Source organism: Rosa rugosa, chromosome 3, assembly GCF_958449725.1.
Source record: "Rosa rugosa chromosome 3, drRosRugo1.1, whole genome shotgun sequence".
Taxonomy (NCBI): domain Eukaryota; kingdom Viridiplantae; phylum Streptophyta; class Magnoliopsida; order Rosales; family Rosaceae; genus Rosa; species Rosa rugosa.
Genome location: NC_084822.1, coordinates 3,812,402 through 3,832,673, shown reverse-complemented (window position 1 = coordinate 3,832,673; position 20,272 = coordinate 3,812,402). Strand labels below are relative to the sequence as shown.

General features: G+C 38.5%; 1 long non-coding RNA gene and 1 pseudogene across 1 annotated transcript; both read left to right on the top strand.

Annotated features, from left to right (window-relative positions):
- The first annotated feature begins 4,819 nt into the window (after positions 1-4,819).
- Positions 4,820-18,735, top strand: LOC133740948 (uncharacterized). Its single transcript, XR_009861529.1, has 3 exons — positions 4,820-5,139; positions 18,066-18,116; positions 18,233-18,735. It is a non-coding gene; the product is annotated as an uncharacterized LOC133740948 (long non-coding RNA).
- LOC133739182 (UDP-glucuronic acid decarboxylase 1-like) lies at positions 11,999-14,283 on the top strand (annotated as a pseudogene).
- Positions 18,736-20,272: the final 1,537 nt, after the last annotated feature.

Below are 20,272 nucleotides of genomic sequence, written 5' to 3'. Positions count from 1 at the left end.
GCCAAGTCAATAATGTACATCGTAGATGTAAGGGAGCAAAAATATTTTTTGGCTACGTGTATGTTTCTTCTACCAATATCCCTGGTAGCATATCAGCAAATGTGGAGGACGGGGGAACACTTGATAACCTTTTTTTTTTTGGAAGAAAATAAGAAAGAAAGTAGAGAGACCAAAGTTCTAAATACATGTACATGTAGAGTATGCATTTTTTTTTTTTTAGAATATGTAGAGCATATGCTTTTGAATGCATTAATATAGATAAATAAATAAACTCGAACTTATGATAGACCTAGAATTTGTTGTTCTATAGCGCATTTATATTAGTTCGTAAAATGAAGCTCATAAGACTTTTTTCTTTTAAGCAATTTTCATGAGGATGCGCAGATGCGGGATTAGGATCTAATCAAAGTTTAAACTTTTAATTAACGATAGAAAATGAGACAAAAAAAATGAATTGTAAAAGAGATGGACACTACTAGCAAAACAACAATTATCCACAGATTTTAATCTGTGGGTAATAAGACTTTTCACACGGATTTCAGTGTGTGATAGCTTTTACCCACGGTACACGCACAGATTGAGTTACCGTGTGGTTTGGAGGGGGGGTAATGCTCATCTCACACGGATTATTTTGTCCGTGTGAATATTAGACGTGGACCCCACTATAATTCCATAAATATAAATTACCGGAATGGAACGTAATCCGTGTGAACAACTCTAATTCACACGGATTTCTGTGCCAAATGTATAAACTGTATTTCACACGGATTTCTGTTAACAAATATATTTCACACGGATTACTGTGTCAAATGTGTAAACTGTATTTCACACGGAATTCTGTGTGAGACTATATTTCACACGGATTTCTGTAGCAAATATAAATACTATATTTCACACTGATTTCTGTGTCAAAACCTATAACATTATTGAGATTTTAGTGTGAAATCTATATAATCGAACTCACACTGATTTCAGTGTGTAAAAGTGACAGCATTTAAAAAAAATAATTACTAATTAATCTGCAACCTGAACATAATAATATTTTTAGTTTTCTACAATAAATATACTTCAAATATTTACAATAAAATGAACAAATCCACAACTGAATCGAAAAAATTAAAACTTTACATTCATAGCAAGATGTTCTTTACATTTTAGGCAAAATACATTTCATATGAAGGTAAATTCTTGGATTACAAAAACAAGGGAGTTTTCTAGAATACATTGTTGTTTAAGGTGGAATATCACTAAGATTTTCCCCCTTTAACAACATAATCCTTGTCCAATAATAATTTTCATCAAAATACTTTGAGAACTAACTCAAAGTAGGCAAAAACATAACCATCAAACTAGCTAGATAAATGTGGGTGAAACTAACCCTTTCAGTTCAGCTGCGATTCTTGCACAGTTTGAGGCATTTCGGGTCTATACACATCCTCGATAGGTGGGGTTGGAATCGCAGGTCTATTGCATTGTGGTTGGACTAGCTGCTGCAAGCTGTGTCATTGGGTCGCTATCTAATTGTGGTGCCGTTTCAATCCCTGAAAAACCAGCTTCTTTCATCCATCTACCAATTTGAAGTCTTGCGAGTTCATTCACCTTCCTTGCATTCTCTTCCATAGCTGCCTCTTGTTGCTTCTTAAACTCCTCCATTTGTGCGGTGAAACGTTTGTTCATCTCAGCTGATTCAATCCTAATCCTTTCCTCCCTTTGGGCAGCTTCTTGTCTTTCTTTTTCAGCCTCACTCCTCAATCTTGCAATCTCCAAGCATTGTTCCTCAATTGTTGCTTTCATTGCTTCCATAGTGGCTGAAATACTTCTTTTTTCAGTATGAATGTAAGGAACATCACGCCAGCATACTCCCGCTCCAAGTCCTCTCACTCGGTTACGCTTCTCTGGCCCAAGAACTTGTGCATAAATGTCTTCTCTAACTTGTGGAGTAATATCAACATTTAACTTCTTTCTCTCCTCTTCACCCTTCTCCAAATCTTGCTGCATTCAAGCATGAAGTAAATTAAAAGTACATAATCTAGAATGTTGCAGCTTTAAATTGGTATATAAACTACATAGACCAAAGCCTATCTGATTTGTAAAGAGTGTAATTATAAGCATAGTGCATTTTCTGAAATGCTGCAGTTTCTGAAATGCTAATAATACTGCATTTTCCCCTTCTTTTCAGGCCCAGTATTACTTGCAAACAAAGTCTAAACATAGTGAAATAGCAATGAAACAGTTTGAAAGGAAAAATCATAAAACTATGCAATCATATGTCTAAACTATTAGTTATATTTTGGATAGCAGATTGAATTAAAATAGTGCAATCATTCTACTAGTGTAAACATGAACAGCAGATAAACTTAATAAGGATTATATAACTTGATTCAACCCTAGGCATCCACAATAGGAATATCTCACTTTCGATACTCACCACTGCTTTGGTAGATGCAACATCAACATACTCATTTTGTTTTCCTTTATTCCGGTGTGTCAACTTGAAGATTTCCAACCTATCAGGTTCTTCCTCAATCCCATTCTCAACTTGCTGCTCTTCATAATGTACACATTATTCAAATCAATATCCATTTATAGGTGTAGTCTATTATTTACACGGAATTCTGTGTGTAGTCTCCTTTTTCACACGGAATTCTGTAGCTAATTGTTCTTTTCACACGGATATATGTGTCAATATTTTCACACAGATATTCATGTATTACTCATTTCACACAGAAATCTGTATCAAATACTTATTGTAACGGAAATGTGTCCCTCCGTAATTCACATAACAAAAAAAAATTAATATAAACTAATTTGTAATACGTACATAAATCAGTGTAAATTGATTTTCACACAGATATCTGTGTAAAAAAATTTTAGCGTTTACACATATATCTGTTACTGTTGTTTATTCACATCGATTTCTGTCGATATTGTTATTGTATAAATTACTATAGGCCCAATTATGCTCTTTTCACACGGATATCTGTGTCAACATTTCAAACAGATATTTGTGTGTTACTCATTTCACACAGAAATCTGTATCAAATACTTATTGTAATGGAAATCCGTCCCTCCATAATTCACATAACATAAAAAATTAATTATTTCGAAATAAACTAATTTATAATACATACAGAAATCAGTGTGAATTGATTTTCATACAGATATCCGTGTGAAAATGTTTTAGTTTTTACACAGATATCTGTTCCTGTTGTTTATTCATACGGATTTCCGTTGATATTGTTATTATATAAATTATTGTGGGCCCAATTATGCTCATTTCACACGGATTTCTATTAGTATTTATATTTTGCACGGATATCTGTGGTTTTTAACTACAGTAAATCCGTGTGTGTTGTTATTTTGCTAGTAGTGGGAGGAACTCACGTCAATTTCACTACAAAAAAGAATTGCAATGGCTACCTCTAGTTAGCGTCGGCATTGATTTGCCGTCGCTATTGGTTCAATTTTTGCTTTGGAAAATCATGCGGTGGCCAAAATTACTACGGCAAAGCATGCCGTCTTCAATGATCTGATATTTGCTTCAGAAAAATGTTGTGCGGTTGCCCAAAATTGCTTCAGCAACAGAACATCGTCGCAATAATTGGCGACTACCTGTGGTTTCGGTAGCCTTAAGCACCAGCCCCCCTTGTTTCAACAAAAGTCGAACCTAAATAAGAAGAACGCGCCCCACGCGCAACGAAAAAAAAAAAAAACTCTTAGCGGTTTTGTTCTCTCCCGGCCGAACGTTGCCGGCTCTCTGCTGCAGCGTTCCGGCCCGAGAGGGGATGCTGATGCTGCGTAGCTGCGGGTCTTCAAGGAGGTGGCTCAGTCCAAGGAAGAAAGATGGTTCTTTGATCTCGAGTTGGGCTGCCCCTCTCGAATCGAGGACTATGGAGGTTGTGGAGCTGCAGCAAGATGGCTCTTTCTGGCGGTCTGATCGGATCCGACGATCTGTGCTGTGGCGGCTGAGATCGAAAGGAGGCCAGTCTTTGGCTTGGTTTTGGATCTGGGTGCGGCAGTTCGTCGGCGTGTCCTTTGCATCATTTTGTGGAGTTTTTGTTGGCTTTGTCCAGATTATACACCCTCTTGTGGTGATTATGCTGGCTGTGTCCAGATCTACTGCTGGTTTTGTCCAGATTACACACCCTCTTGTGGTGTTTATATTGGCTGTGTCCAGATCTAGAGGGCCTTTCTCCTCCTCTTACTATGTTATTTCAATTTCTTGTCAATTAGCTCGGGATTTCTTCAAATCAGAGATCAGCCCCCATAATTCCTCCCAACCAATATCACACACCAACTCACCTCCCTCTACCACTGACTTTCATCGAGTTCCTCATGGCTACCTCTATAAAGTGAAAATCACTTACTAAGAGGAGTATGGGTGCTCACGCGTGGGTGTTTCACGCCCCATTATCCATTGTATTTTTTCTTTGTTGATGACTTTTGTCCCCCTTTGGTGGCAGTGGTACTCTCCCGGATCGTTGGGTTCTGTTGGAGTGGTGATGGTCAGTCTGCGTTATTGGCTCCTCCTCTGTATCATCATGTATTTTGGGTATGTTTGGATTTGTTTTCTGGGCTTATATTGGCATCGGTTTCTCGGATTATATTCCTTAATTTGGGCTCTTCTGGTGACATCTTGGTCGATGTTTGTGCGGCAGTTCGTCGGCGTGCAATATGGCTGGGGTGGCGGCTGCAGTGATATCAATTTGGGATATTTTCTTTTTATGTTTTTAGGGTTACCTTCTTATTACCAGATTCATATGGAATTAGGTTTGATGTGTAATTTTCCTACTCTTGTTTAGCTTGTATTTCAGAGCTTTGGGCTCCCTCTTAGGGTTTTGTCCCTTTGGGTTTATTAATGAATATTACCACTTTGACCAAAAAAAAAGAGAAAAGCACCAGCCATAATTTGACAAGGAAAAAACATAGACATCGATCAATTTACTCAACTCTTGTGAGCCCTCTCATTCTCTTTCTCAATCTCGCCGTCGATTTCAATAATCTTGAGAAGCCATCGCCACCACCAAGATCTCTCTCACTATCGCCGCTGGTCTCGTGATCTCTCTCACTATCGCTGCCACTGTCAGTGCCAAGAAAGATAAAGAGCCTCCTTCTTCTATTGGAGATGCCTCCGATAGGGTTCGTTCTCTTCTCTCTCTCTTTCTGTTTATGCCCTGGGGCTATTGTTGGTTACTTTAATTAGTGATTGATAAACTTCCTTCTGTGTTTGTATTACTGTTGGAGCTTAATTGGTTTTGGGCTTAATTCTAGGTCATTCAATGACCAGTGGGATTTCTTGTTTAGGCATTTTAGCTTTAGATTGGTATATTCTGTGCTAAAGTTGTTGGTTTATTTGCAAACAAACAAATAGATTAATAAAAGAGGCGATACAGTGGATGGGAAGATCAAGAAGCTTGATGTTGAACTTAATAGATACAAAGAGCATGTCAAGAAGACAAGGCCTGGCCTGCACAGACAGCTGTTAAGGCGAGAGCCATGAGGGTTCTCAAGAAAAAAATGAATGTCAGTGCTCCCTCCTAGTTTAATTCATATTCTTTTACTTCAACAGTTCATACTCTTGGTTTCGAGAACATTTTGTAGAAATAGAACTTTGGATCTATGATTAAGTATGCAATTGCATTTTTTTGGATCTCTAGTGTCGATGCTAGGGGTTTTTATATTTTAGGACTTGGACTCTTGTTACTATATATTGCCTTATATTTGTCAAATAGCTTTGTGTTTAATTAAGTCAATATCAAGATGTCTATGTTCTAGGTAGAGCTAGACCACTGGGACTAGATCTCCTCAAGATAAGTGATTCTTCTTGTTCTCCAAATAAGAAATGTAGGATCTATGTCAATATCCTTGTATTGACATGCTGTGTAATTTCTGTTTTTCAAACATATATGCCATGGATTTATAGGTTATTGGTTTAATTGTAAAAGAATATGATGTCGTGCATTGATGTTGATTCATATTTTACTTGTAATCCATTTACAGTACACTCCCATGCTTTTAATGTGGGGTTATACTGCTCACATTTATCCTATAGCAGAATTATTTGTCCTTGGCTCGATTGCTTTATTTCCTGATATCTTTCTTTAATGGCTAAGGGAACATGGATGTTGTAGTTATAGCCGCAGAATTATGTCTTTTGTTCTCATTGTTGTAGGAGAATGCATTTGTGTTTATTATTGATAATAGGAGCCTTTTAAATAGGGAGTTACAAGGTACCAAAAAGGTAATAGAATCCGATTACAATTGAATACCTAGAACACATTCCTATTACAACTCTAAACCCTAGTTTGCAGAGGCACACATTATGTCGACATCCTTCAACACTCCCCCTTGTGCCGCTCAAACTTGGCGATGACGCTTTGATTGTTGCCTCGTTAAAAATCTTGCCAGGTAACAAAAACCCAGTGGGACAAAAATAAACCTGGTCGAAGGACAAAAAGAGCACAACACGTCCTTCACTCTTCGATATCGAACATGTAGACATCATGCCTCCCCCTGATGTCAATATCTCTCCCTGATTGCTACAATCAAGGGAGTTCGGATAACTTTCTTAATTTGATGCTTTTCACATGTTTCTCGAAGGTGGATTTTGGTAACGACTTATTAGTAAATAAGTCCGCTACATTATCCTCAGATCGGATTTGGTTCACTTCAATATTTAGAAGTGCCTGTTGTCATTTTGATGGAGGGGAGGAGGAGCACGGAAGGTGGCATTTTGCCTTGTGGGTTCCGATTCCATACTTCCGTTATCTCTTTTCTCTGTAGGGATAGAACAAGCCCATATCATTCGTACCTCTCAAATATCGAAAGATTGTCTTTATACCAATCTAATGGCGTTGCGTTGGCGCGGAGCTATATCTAGCCAACAAGTTCATAACAATTGAGGTGTCCGGTCTTGTATTGTGCTAAGTACAATAATGCGCCTATTGTACATAAGTAAGCACTTCTGTTATTAACACGTCTTCGTCATCATCCCTGGGACGAAACGGATCCCTTTTAGGGCCAAGACTACGGACGACCATGGGAGTGCATTTTTGACTTTATCAAAATGCCTAAGCATCTATTGACACGGTATACAAAGCCGTGTTCTCCCAAGGTCATTCCTCTCAAACTCGGATTTCAGGTGTTCAGTGGTTTTCCTTAACTCACAAGGGTTCCAATTATGTTTATCAACATAAACCGCGACAATTGCAAATCCGGAACTTGTCATGGAAACGCGTGGGCATAGTTCATCATATCCCTTCCCAATCAAGTAGTCACTTTAGTGAGCATTTCAACCTCGTTGCAAACGTGCTCCGTGGTCTAGAGCCACTTGACTTGGGTAAATGAAGTTCACAAGAACCTTCATTATATTCCGTATCTAGATCTCCATAAAGATATGTAGTGACCACATTTGTAAGCTGCATGTTCAGTTATTTGGAAACTACCAAACTGACAAGGTAGTGGAGTGCAATGACATCCATTACGAGAGAATATGTCTTCTCGTAGTCGATTCCAGGGCGTTGTGAGAAACCTTGCGCCATAAGGTGAGATTACCATCTCTTTTTCTCGTCACGCTATCTAACGAAGACCTATTAATGTCAACAAGTTTTATGTTAGGAGGTGTTGTCATCTCAGGCCCGAAATCCTTCCTCTTCGTTAGTGAATCCAATTCAACCTGGATTGCATCTTTCCATTTAGCTAGGCCAATTTTCTCTAAGTTGACATTCTTCAACGGAGTAAGGTTCGATGTCATTGGTCTCAATAATTCCATGTCCTCATGTACACTAGTGTAGTTCGTAGAGATCTCTATATTCTCAGGAATTGGTTCTAACATTGAGACGTCCCCCAACGATGTCTCTTGGACATAACCACAATCCAAAATATTCTCATGAGACGGATTTTGAGTATCAATGATCAATGGATCAAGTTGTGCCAAACTCGCTCTCTTCTTAGGGCGAGAATCCATCGAACCTATGGCTCTCCTACTCTCTCTAGCGGAACCCATGGCCTATGACGCCATTATGCCACCTTTGTGGCGTCACCATACCACCATCCATGGTAGTGGTGCAGTACCCATCTTCTCTGGGTGGCACCATGTCCTTTTTTGGGGACATCAATCCTTGCAGGCATGTTTGCAGCAGGTATATGTGATTTCGTCACTTTTAGGGGATCAAGATGAGACATAGTGGGGACAGACCACGACAATTCCTGTCGTTCCTGTTGAACATTGACGTTCTAATCTCCCCCTAACGACGGGAAGACTGTCTTATCAAAGTTACAATTCGCAAATCCAGCGAAATAGAGATCGCCTGTCAAGGGTTCTACATAGCGGACTCATGTTGCACAAATATATATATGCATTCGTTGCAATGACTCATGTTGATGCGCTGTGGCGGCGCAATTGGCACATGAACCGCACACTCAAATATGCATAAATACGAGATATTAGACTCGAACCCAGTCACTAGTTGTAACGTAAATGAAAGTTGAGTGGCTGCTATGAGTCGTAGACGAATTAGCATAGCTGCATGCGATATTGCATAACCCAAGCGGAAATATTGATGCACATTACCAATGTCCGGGCTATCATCGTAGTCGTTTAATGGTGGCTTTTCCGCGAGACCAATTGGGTGTGTACATGGGAATACGATACTTGATATCAATACCCAATGATATGCAATAGTCATCGAAAATTGTCGATGTAAACTCTCTAGCATTATCAAGTCAAATTGACTGAATGGGATGATCTGGGTAGTGAGCCCGTAGCCATATGTTATGTGCTAGGAGTGTAGTATAAGCAGCATTACGAGTGGATAATGGCACAACACGTGACCATCGTGTTTGTGTATCAACCAACACCATAAAACATCTATACGGTCCGCAAGTTGGTTGATCAAATCCATAGAATTCCCTTAGATTCTTTGTAAGAATGGAATTATTTCCTCAATCTCCTTTGCATAGGATGGTCTCAATCCTAAATAACAGGCTTTACAGAACGAAACATGGGCTTTATAATCAACCAATGAGGCTTTTGGTTAAGCCATAATGTCACAATAGACTTGAGAAGTAGAGAGAGGAGTTTATGGCGTTATTGCCATGTATTTGCCGCAGGCCATATATGGCCGGTCTTTGCACAATCATGGCGCCATGAGGCGCATGTGCAGCTCCTCGAACCAATTCTTCGTCCTTACTTTTCTTCGTTCTGAAAATGGATGTCCGTGTAAAGTCTTTAATACACGGATCATCATGTCAAAGCCTATATGTGTCAAAATCCCATAAGTCGTCTCTCATGACATGGTTGGATTCAATAACTCAAATAGTGGTTGCATACAACCCACTAGAGCGACACATAAGTTTCTCTAATACTCGTTTATGTCCGTAGTCATTAGAGGTGATGCAAAGGAACTCTGTCCATTCTCATAATGTGTTTCCACATGAAAACCATTGGCTCTTATATAATAAAGTTCGAATTAAGGTATGTCCAAGACATTAAGTAAAAGAATTGACACTTTATTAATAGCCAATGATTACATCAAAGTTTCCAAAGTCTAATCCAAAATAAAAATCAAACTTAGACTAATCGTAGTCACTCAATCCGTTTGGTAACTCAAATCAAATATGACCAGGGAAGTAGAGAGATGTTGGTGGAACGAGGCTCTCTTAAGTACCACTAATCTCAATGACTTTTCTAGACATCATATTTCATTGGGTGCGCCACATGAGAAAGAGTTAATACAATTGTCATTTATTGACTAAGACATATTGCCATTACAAAATTCTTGGAAATAAAAGACTACTCTAAAAATCTGCGGCATTTTGTCTTCATCGCCAGATTTAAAGTCTTCTTGAACTCGATGTCTTGATCACTGTGAGGCAGCTACCTTCTTAGGTACATTGCAAACTCAGGCCCATTGATCAGACGTTCCATATCAGAAATAGATACCATGAAGAGGATTCTCCCTTGATTGAGGCGCATTGGCGCAATGTGCATGGTCCCCAGGACCTGAGGCGTTGGAAGATTATGACCATGGCCAACGTTGGCTCTATGGTTTCCAACCCTTAGTCCCTTAAAATTACTACTCCTATGGTGGCGTGATTGTCGCCTTTGGCGACTACCTTCATGAGCATTTCGATCATATGGATCATGACGTCTATGGCGACTTTCTCTAGCCATGGGACTATGCTCTGGATAGCTATCTCGAAGCCTATCAGTTTCTCTTCTCACAAGCTCGTTGTCTTGCCTTTCAGCAATTTCCATAGCTTCAATAAGCTTTTGAAAGCTTGTGATCCGTCTTGCATTTATATGAGTCCGAAATAAATCACAGGACCTCATAGCATAGACAGGGAAGGTATTGAGGGTTTTCTCAATCAATTGTTCTTCTGTGATCGTCTTGCCACAGAAGTGCATCATTGCTCTGATGCGGAGGGCTTCCGAATAAAATTGCATGACTGTGTCAAATTCAGCGAAGCGAAGATCTTTCTATTCTGCTTCTGTATTCGGAAGGATAGAGTCACGAACATTGCCATATCGTTCACGAAGCGCTTGCCAAAGCTTTATAGCGCTATCCTCATTTATGAACTCAAACTGGAGGTCACTATCCATGTGACGTTTCATGAAGGCAAGTGCCCTGGAAATATCTTTCTCAGTTTGAGGGTCTGGAGCTGTTACTATAGGACAAAGCTCTTGGATTGTATGTAATAAGTCACGGGCAATAAGGTGGAGCTCAACATCCTGAGCCCACGTTAGGTATCTTTTGCCTGCATAATCCAATGGAACAAAATCGAGTATGTTCGAGTTTGACATCCTGAAAAAGGGGTGAAACAAGAACAAATTAGTTTTGGAGCTAAACTTCCACGAAAACTAACAATAATAAGATTTCCGAGCTATGCTACCAAGAAATCGATTTCCAAGAATCTATTTTGGATTAGACCAAACAATGATGTTTTAATATGGTCACAATTTAATGCTTACCGACGCTCTTAGTCCAAGCATTGTGAACACTCTTAGTTCACACGAACACTCTTAGTTCGTTTAATTATGGACACTCTTAATCCATACGAACACTCTTAGTTCGTTAAGTGTGAATCCCCACAATTCCGCTTTGTTAAATACTCAAAATCATTTCACTATGTCAAAAAATGCTTCATACCATACCCCTCAGACGACAGAAGACGTTTTTTCTGTTGTCTGATTTTTTTGAAAGTCTTCAGACAACAGATTTAACTATTTATGTCGTCTAAATCGTATCAAAATCAACACCAATTCAACTTTTTCAAGTTTGTTATAATTTAGAAAATTCAGACAACAGAATCTGTTGTCTGAGTAAATGGAAAAGTTTTTTCTCCTTATGTGGACAAAAACAGTTTTTTGGCCTAACTACAAGTCCCTCTTATTCTGACCTAGACCCGCCCGCGTTCCACCACTTGGTGGAAAAATGAAAAAGCTCACCGTCTTCGTTCATTCTTAGTTTTCCCTCGCCCGACCAAGCAGCTCCTCTTCTTCGCTGCTCTTCCTCCATCACTGCTCTCTCATATCGGTCTACAAAGTACAAACCAACAACCAAAGCAGCCTCTCACCCCGTGCTTTCCCGTACCCAGTGAAAAAATCAAAACATCTATCTCTTTTCTACCTCGCGCTCTCCTGACCTAGAGCAACTAGAGCTAGCTATCAGATCGATTCATTCCTCTCATCTCAAAACCATGAGAGGTTCTTCTTCCCCAGGAGAGACGGAAGCTAGAGACGCACCGCTCAAGCTAGGTTTTGGACACAAAAGATTCTTCTTCAACCTCTCCTCCAGATAACTTGGGTTTTGGTTGAGTTCTTCAATTTCACAAACGATTCCGAAGTATTGATTCACTATTGTTGGATGGTAAGCCTCTTTCTCCGAAGTATTGATTTGTTTTGGGTTTTAGGGTTCTCTTGGGATATTGATTTGGGTGTTTTTGCTAATGTCCTTTGCAATTAGGTTTGGGTGTTTGGGCTTCTATCGATTTAGAGATGTGGGTGACTGAAATAGAGTTGGGTCTTACTCTAATTTAGGAATTTGCTGCTGGGTTTATGGATTTGGGGATGGTTTGTTCTTCAAATCGATTTGGTTGTTATTTGGGTTCAGGGATTTGGGGATAGTTTTTTTGACAGGAAGGTATTTTTATTGGTAACAGTTTGTCATTTGTTGGCACCTAGATTTTTAAACTTCTTATCTGACTGTTTTTTGGCTTGACTTTTGCAGGTTTTTCAAGCTGATGTTAATCTCTTTTTTGAATCAGTTTGTGGAGAGGTTTGTGATTTCAGGGGAAATTTAAAGTATTATGTTTCCCTTTTGTATTTTGGTTTCTGATAGTGACTACTGTATTGAACTCTAGCTATTCATGAGGATATATCTTCTGCTGTAGGTTTCTGAGAATGTCTATATGTATTCTATGTTCTGCTTTTTTTCTTTTCTTTTCTTTTCTTTTGGGTGTTGATTCAATGTAACTTTTAATTATGGCCTAGTTTTGAAGTTAATGTAGGGCTGTGTAGTAGAGTGTGAATGAAAAGTTTATCTATAATTCTATATGCATATTCAGGAAGGTTTTTGTAGAGGTTTGCAAACCAGAGATAAGCCTAGTTTCTATTAAACTAGGGTGGAAGGTAGCTCAGTTGTTTGAGCTTTCCTTGAATGATTGCTTGAAATTTGTGGTAATACCAATTCTCGCCCTGGATTAGTTCACTTCTAAGTTTTATTTGATCCTAGACTAGGGTTTACTAGTCATAATCTGTCCATTCTCACTCTTAAGCACGTTGTTTCATCTGAATGCTTTTGAAATACTTCCACGCAAGATGTGTTGTGTTTTGGTTCATTTTCAATAGTTGGCCTGTCAGACTCACATAAGGCTTTCTGTTTTCAGGTTCGTATTGCTCGAATTTTCAATACATATGGGCCACGTATGTGTTTGGATGATGGGCGTGTTGTCAGCAATTTTGTTGCTCAGGTCAATCACTTACCTATTTCTTTATTCATGATTCATGACTAGTACATAGGGTGTTTCTCATTGTGATTATCCCTCATATGTTTACTGATAACTGTGGCTATATGTGTAGGCTATCCGCAAACAACCATTGATTGTGTACAGTGATGGTAAACAAACATGAAGCTTCCAATATGTCTCTGATTTGGTATGGAAGTTTTTTCCCTTTTTCCTTTTCTCTTAGGTAGTTACTTTTTCTTCTGGAGCCTTAGCAGATGCCTTCTCTCACATTTTTCCTTGGGGCTTTTATATGTTATGACACACTCTTTGAAGCTTCTATATTATACGCCTGGTACTATAAATCTTATGATCATCAGCTTCCACTTGAAATTTAGACCATGAGCTGAAAGCCTGCAGAGCATTATTTATTTGTTTGTATGGATTTGAACTTCAAAGGGTTATCACCTGAAACAGGTTGAGCGGATGAAATAATTAATGAATGATCTGAGACACTTCTTTGCTATAATAGGTAAATGGACTGGTGGCATTGATGGAAGGCGAACATGTGGGGCCTTTCAACCTGGGAAATCCCGGGGAATTCACCATGCTAGAGCTTGCTGAGGTATGTTTACGAGACTCATTTTCCATAGTCTTAATCTTTTCAATATAATCTATTTACACTTCCGAAAATGCTCCAAAGTTCTTGTATGGTAATTGTGCTTAAGCATTTTTAATGTCGTTCTCCTTTAATCCTTGATTGTTCTTAGATTTAAAAACTTAAGTGTTAGGTATTGTTGAATGATTTTTTTGCTTGCAAATGGAGAGAGATCTACAAAGGAATGCTCAAGTATTCTCTTTGTCCTGAATGTACAGGTTGTGAAAGAAACAATTGATTCAAGTGCAACAATAGAATTCAGGCCAAATACTGCTGATGATCCTCATAAGAGGAAACCTGATATTGGCAAAGCAAAAGAGCTGTTGATCTGGGAGCCAAAAGTATCACTGAGGGAGGGACTGCCTCTAATGGTGAGTGATTTCCAGAATCGCATTTTAAATGAGGATGAAGGAAAAGGGAATTAATTAATAATTAAAGGACAACCAGTATGTATAGTGTGAAGCATGGCTGTATCTTAATTCATTCGTTTATTTTTGTCATCCTCAACTTACATTATCTGGCACTTCTAGCAAAATGCAATAGTAGGAAGATGTATCTCTTGTTTCTCACTGTGCTTGATTAGCACGAAATCCACAATCACTAGATTTTGACAATTTTGACCACTGTTTCTGGCACAAATTGTGGTGGTGGATTGTAATCCTCAATTATTTTTGTTGACAGTTCTTTTGGGATTTTATTGCTTGCCCAACACACATACGGAAATTTCCGTATTGATTTCTGTTTCATTAGTCTTCTTTACTGATATCGTTTTGATGTGAAAGATGGATGCTTTATGTCTGTTTTCTGTTGTTTCTGTTTCAAATTTCAAAGTTGCAATATATACTTGGTACACTGCTGACATTCCTTGAATTGTTTCTTTTTCTCCTTTTAGTCTACTCGCAGTCAGACCATATTACTAGACCTGCTCCTCTAGTCATTTGGTACCAATAGAACAAACAGAGCAATAACTAAAACTCTGCTCAATCAGGTAAACTAATCTCCTTATACTACTTCTAGGAATGTTTCCTCTCTCCTGATCTTGGAACATTATCATTCTCTAATGATACGTATATTGGTATTTTTTTTTTTAAAGTTTCAATACATAAAATGCACAACTGCTGACGGGTTTTAGTTAATTTTTGGGATTTTCCTTTTTCTTGGGTTTCTTGAGGTTAATGCAGGGTTTTATATGGTTTTTTGGCAGGTACAATCTCAAATGTAGTTTTATATAGTTTCTTGGCAGGTACAATCTGTAATGTTCCTCGGGTAATTTGTAACATTATATTCATTTGTTTGGTCAATCTCTAATAGCTATCGTTTGTTATTATTCCTGTGTTTTTCATATACTCTACATTTCCTGTGTTATTATTCCTTGGGTGATTCAGGAAGTACTAAATTTTTCATGTTGGGTGTTGGGAATGAGATACAGATGTTATTTACCCTAACAACACCAGTACACTCTGTTATTTACTTTGTTGATTGTCTGCTATTTCTCTTTCTGTTCAAATTTAACGATTCAAGGCCAGCTCTTTCTTTTCTCTTACATCATTTATTTTAGAGAGGTTGGATTAGGGATGGGAATGCAAAGGTCCGTAAATGATTTGGTGCTTCAGTCAGTGGTCTTTGTAATGATGCAGTTCTGACCGTTGACATATATTTTTAATAGAAAGGCAACTAGCACAAATAGATTTTTATATTTCTGAATGACTCTAGCTTCCATCATTTTGGTTTTTCACTTTTTCTATGTTAAAGAAGACAACATGAAATACAATTCTTATCCATCATTGCGGATTATATAAAACAGTACTGTATGTGGGGTTAAGCAGTTATCTGATCAAGCTTTCTTATCATCATTTCTCTGCAGATTTGCTACCATGTTCTTGGGTTGGTTCATGGAATCTGGACCCCTATTCCTCGAACTGCGAGTTTATGTCTTCTATTACTCTTAAAAGATACACTTTAATCATTCTCAACAATGAAGAAGTCTTCGTTGTTTCTTTCCATTTTGTGAATGTACAGATGGTTTCAACAATGAAGAAGTCAATCTTTGATGAACAAACTAACAAGGCCTTAAGGAAATTGCAAAAGAATGCTCAAAAGGAGAAGGCATCATGATGTGGTTCGAGCTGAATGGGCAAATCATGTTATACAGTTCGAATTTTGGTTCTGTTTAAGGTAGATGAGTAGCACTTGGAACTGTTTTTGTGCATTCATATATAACTGATGGAAACTGTTGATGAACTTAAATTATGCATACAGTTGCTCTGTCTAGCTACTCTTTCTTTACCTTATAGGTTTTTGACTTGGTGCACTAGGTAAATGATCGAGATAAGATGGTTTTTTGGTTCTCTTGACTGTTGGCTAGGTTTAGAGTTGGAACTATGGATTGTATTTTGGATGATGTTGATGCAATTAATGAAACGAAGCCATCATTTTCAATGCTGATTTTAGTCCAATTTTATGGTTTTGATGATTGTAAATGACTGATGTTAAAATGGTTGAAAGGCAACCGATATATGCAGGTTTATGTTGTATCAAGAAAATACAGCACAATTTATGTTGTATCAAGAAAATAGAAACAACAGAAACAAATGATCATATGTTGTTTCTACCAAGTTCAAACAACAGAAATGTAGAGTTCAAAGAGCTCTCAGACAACAGAAGTAGGTGATTGATATGTTGTTTCTACCACGTTCAAACAACAGAAAAGTAGAGTTCAAATAGCTCTCAGACAACAGAAGTAGGTGGTTGATATGTTGTTTCTACCACGTTCAAACAACAAAAAAGTAGAGTTCAAATAGCTCTCAGACAACAGAAGTAGGTGGTTGATATGTTGTTTCTACCAACTTCAAACAACAGAATTATGTTGTTGCATACGAAATCAGTCAACATATAACTGTCATTGTTCTTCAAATCAGACGACAGAAGCATCAGCTAAGCTTAATATTGGTTCAATCAAACGACAGAAACAACAAAAACTCTGTCATCTTACATTAACTACATCGACAGTTATTTTTTGAATCCGTTGATGAAGTGAATTTCCAACAACATTAATATGTAGTGGTATTGTGTTTCAGACGACAGATAGACTTCGATTCTTCAATATTAGGTACTTCAGACGACAGTATTTTAAACTAAATCTGTCGTCTGAATGCATTATCAACGACGGAGAATATCTGTCGTCTGAATGGCTTAGAGACGGCAGCCACTTAGACAACAGATTTTTACTTCATCAGACGACAGATATGGTCTGTCGTTTGAAGCATTTTTTGGCATAGTGTTTGGCAACATATATTCCAATATTCTGCATAAAATAAAAGAATTTAAAATACATGAAAGCAGCAACTTTAATTACAAAAACTTACGTGATGATTTTTGGGCTTGAAAACACGCGCGTGTTGATGCAGGCGTGTAGTTAAATTTGCCGGAACCTGGTCGGAAATTGGCAGTTGGTGGGCTGCCCTTCTCCCTTCTTTTTTTTTCTTTTTTCTTTCGGGCCCAAGCCTGCTCCCCCCCCCCTTTCTTTTGTCTTTTTTTTTTCTCTGGGCCCACTCCTTCCCCTTCTTCTTCTGTGCGTTTCTTCCTTTTGTTTTCTGTTTTTTTTTTCTTCTTTCTTTCGTGGGCAGCGTGGGCTGCAGTGGGTTGCAGCGGCACAGGCAGGTGGCAGCGTGGGCTGCAGTGGCGCGCGCAGGTGTGCAGGCGGGCTGGTGCGCAACGCTGCAGGCGAGTTGGTGCGCAGGCAGGCAGGGCGCGGGCGGGCTTGCAGGCGGTGTGCAGGAGCTGCGGGGGCAGCAGGTGTTGCGGGGGCAGCAATAGTGTGAGGGTTACAGGCTGCAGGGAGGCCGGCTGGAGGCTGGGCTGTAGGAGGCTGGCGGCTGGTGCAAGGATGTGTGCGGGCTGGTGCGGGGACGTGTGCGGGCTGGTGCGCAGGAAGGTTTCAGTGTGCAGCTAGGGAGGTTGCGGTGTGCTGCTGCGGTGGGCTGGCAGATGTGCTGCTGCGGTGGGCTGGCAGATGTGCTGCACGGACTGGAGGCTGGTGGAGTTGACGGCATGGAGATAAGTTTTTTTTTTTTCAAAGCTAGGGTTTTTGGTTTTCCTTTTTTTTCTTTTGGGCTAGGGTTAGAACTCGTGCTGATAACGTGTTGTAGGAGAATGAAATTGTGTTTATTATTGATAATAGGAGCCCTTTAAATATGGAGTTACAAGGTACCAAAAAGGTAATAGAATCCGATTACAATTGAATACCTAGAACACATTCCTATTACAACTCTAAACCCTAGTTTGTAGAGGCACACATTATGTCGACATCCTTCAACACTCATCCTTTTTTTCTTGTCTGTTTCATTTTACATCAATTATTACTTGAGGTATTCCCTGTTTTGCTGTGTAATTTCTGTTTTAATTATATTAGGATATAGCTAGTCTCAATTTCTATATGTAATCTGATTGAGATTTTTTACAGGTAAAGAAGTATTCAATTTGCCAAAACTTCAGTATCTGTAAGTGTACTCAAGTATGTGTGAGTGATTTTCTGTATGTAATTGGTCAATACACCATGATGTTATGGACACCATTAATATTGAGTTAGGAATGCAAGACCTCACTTGATTACTTTTTTTTTTATGACAGAAATAAAACAAGAACACGAACTACAAAGAGAAACCTCTAAGCACTCCCCCACCCAATTGATCCAAATGGAACGTGTGGGACACAGAAAGGGGAAGACAATTATGCTTAACTGCCACAAAACGATCCTAAAGATCAAAGTTTGCTAATCTGTCTACCACAAAATTGGCCTGGCCTTCCTGAAAATATTCCTGAACCTTATGAAAGAGAAAGAAGACGCAATATGCCAAATATCTTCCACCAAAGTCTAAATCCGCCAAGGAGTAGCTACCTTCTTGAGGATGCAATCCATAAGCACTTTAGAATCTCCAACGGAAAAGTTATAATGTTGAGCAGCATGTAAAGCATCCCTGAGAGCTGTAGCTTCTGCAATGAGAATTGAAGCAGGTCCCAGATTCTTAGAAGCAGCAAAAATAGGTTGACCATCCGCATTCCAAAAAACAAAGCCAAGAGTAGCATTACCTTGCTGGACAGAACCATCAAAATTTATCTTAATTTTATCATGATCTGGTGGATCCCATTTAATATGAAAGTACTTAGAAACCTTAGTATTACACACTTTAGGATTAGCTTTACAATAGTTAGCTCACAAAGTAGCAGCCCAAAGAAGGTTTGAGAAGGGGAGGGAGCTTACTGTTTAAAAACTACCTGATTTCTGGTATTCGAAATTGACCAAGAAATGAGAAGAACTTGTGATATAGCATCTGCATTAATATTAGGATTATCAAACAAAGATTTTATCCAAGAGTTAAAGGAACCAAGCCAATTATTAGGAATAGGAATGTTAGTTGGAAATCTCCAAACAGCCTGAGCAAAGTTACAATGCATAAAAAGATGGTCTAAATTTTCAATGCCGTTTTGGCACAGAGGACAACAAGACAGAATATTAGGATTATAATGAGAGAGCTTATCTCTTGTCTTCAGGCTATTTCTCAAAACAGCCCAAGCAAAAATCTTAATTTTAGGAGGCATATTCAATTTTTAAATTTTATTCAAAAACTTGGATTTAGATGAGATTGAGCCTTCTGTGCAAGTAACCAAGAAGTACTCTTGATTGAAAACTTACCTGAGCCTAAAGGTCCCCACACAAATTCATCCGCCATATCATTCACAGGAATAGGAACATCAAGAATTTGCATAACAATAAAATGAGGAAGCAATAAAGAAAGAGCATCTTTATTCTACTGAAAATTCTGAATAAAAGAAGAAACTGTAATAGTCCAATCTAAATGGTTCCTTTCATCTTCAGGGATTACCAAATAAAGAGGATAAGGCAGAGCCCAATTAAAAGCCCAGAATAAAATGTCATTACCATTCCCAACAGTCCATCTCATACCTTCCATTCCTAAAGACCTGGCATCAAGAATTCCTTTCCAGGCTAAAGAATTAGAAGCCTTTATATTAACAGACAACAAGTGTGAATTTCTAAGGTACTTGGCAGTAACCAATTGAACCCACCAATTATGAGGTTGAGTGAGAATCTTCCAAACTAATTTAGCTAAAGCAGCTTTATTAAACCACTCAGTAGGCCTAATTCTAAACCTCCCATTTCCTTAGGAAGACAAACCTGCTCCCAACCCACATGAGGGGTCTTAACACCCCAAAAGAAATTTCTACATTGGTTATCAAGAGCAGTAGTAATTTTTTTTAGGACATTTAAAACAAGATAGAACATGGTTACGCATACCTGAAAGATTTGCTTTAATGAGAGTTAATTTTCCACCTCTAGACAAAGTATTGGCTTTCCATCCAGCCATTTTTTTCTGCATTTTCAAAAGTAAATCAGACGTTTTGATAGGATCATTCCAAAAAATAATGTTATGAATTCCTAGATATTTACTAATAGAAGATTTATGAGTAATGCCTAACATAGCAGAAATATCTCTTTTAACAACATTGGAAACATTAGAGGAAAAGTAAATAATAGACTTATTAAAATTTATCTGTTGTCCACAAGCTTATGAAAACCTAGCTAGAGTCTGAGTAATATTAGCAGCTGCAGAATGAGAAACCTTGGCAAAGATTAAACAGTCATATGCAAAC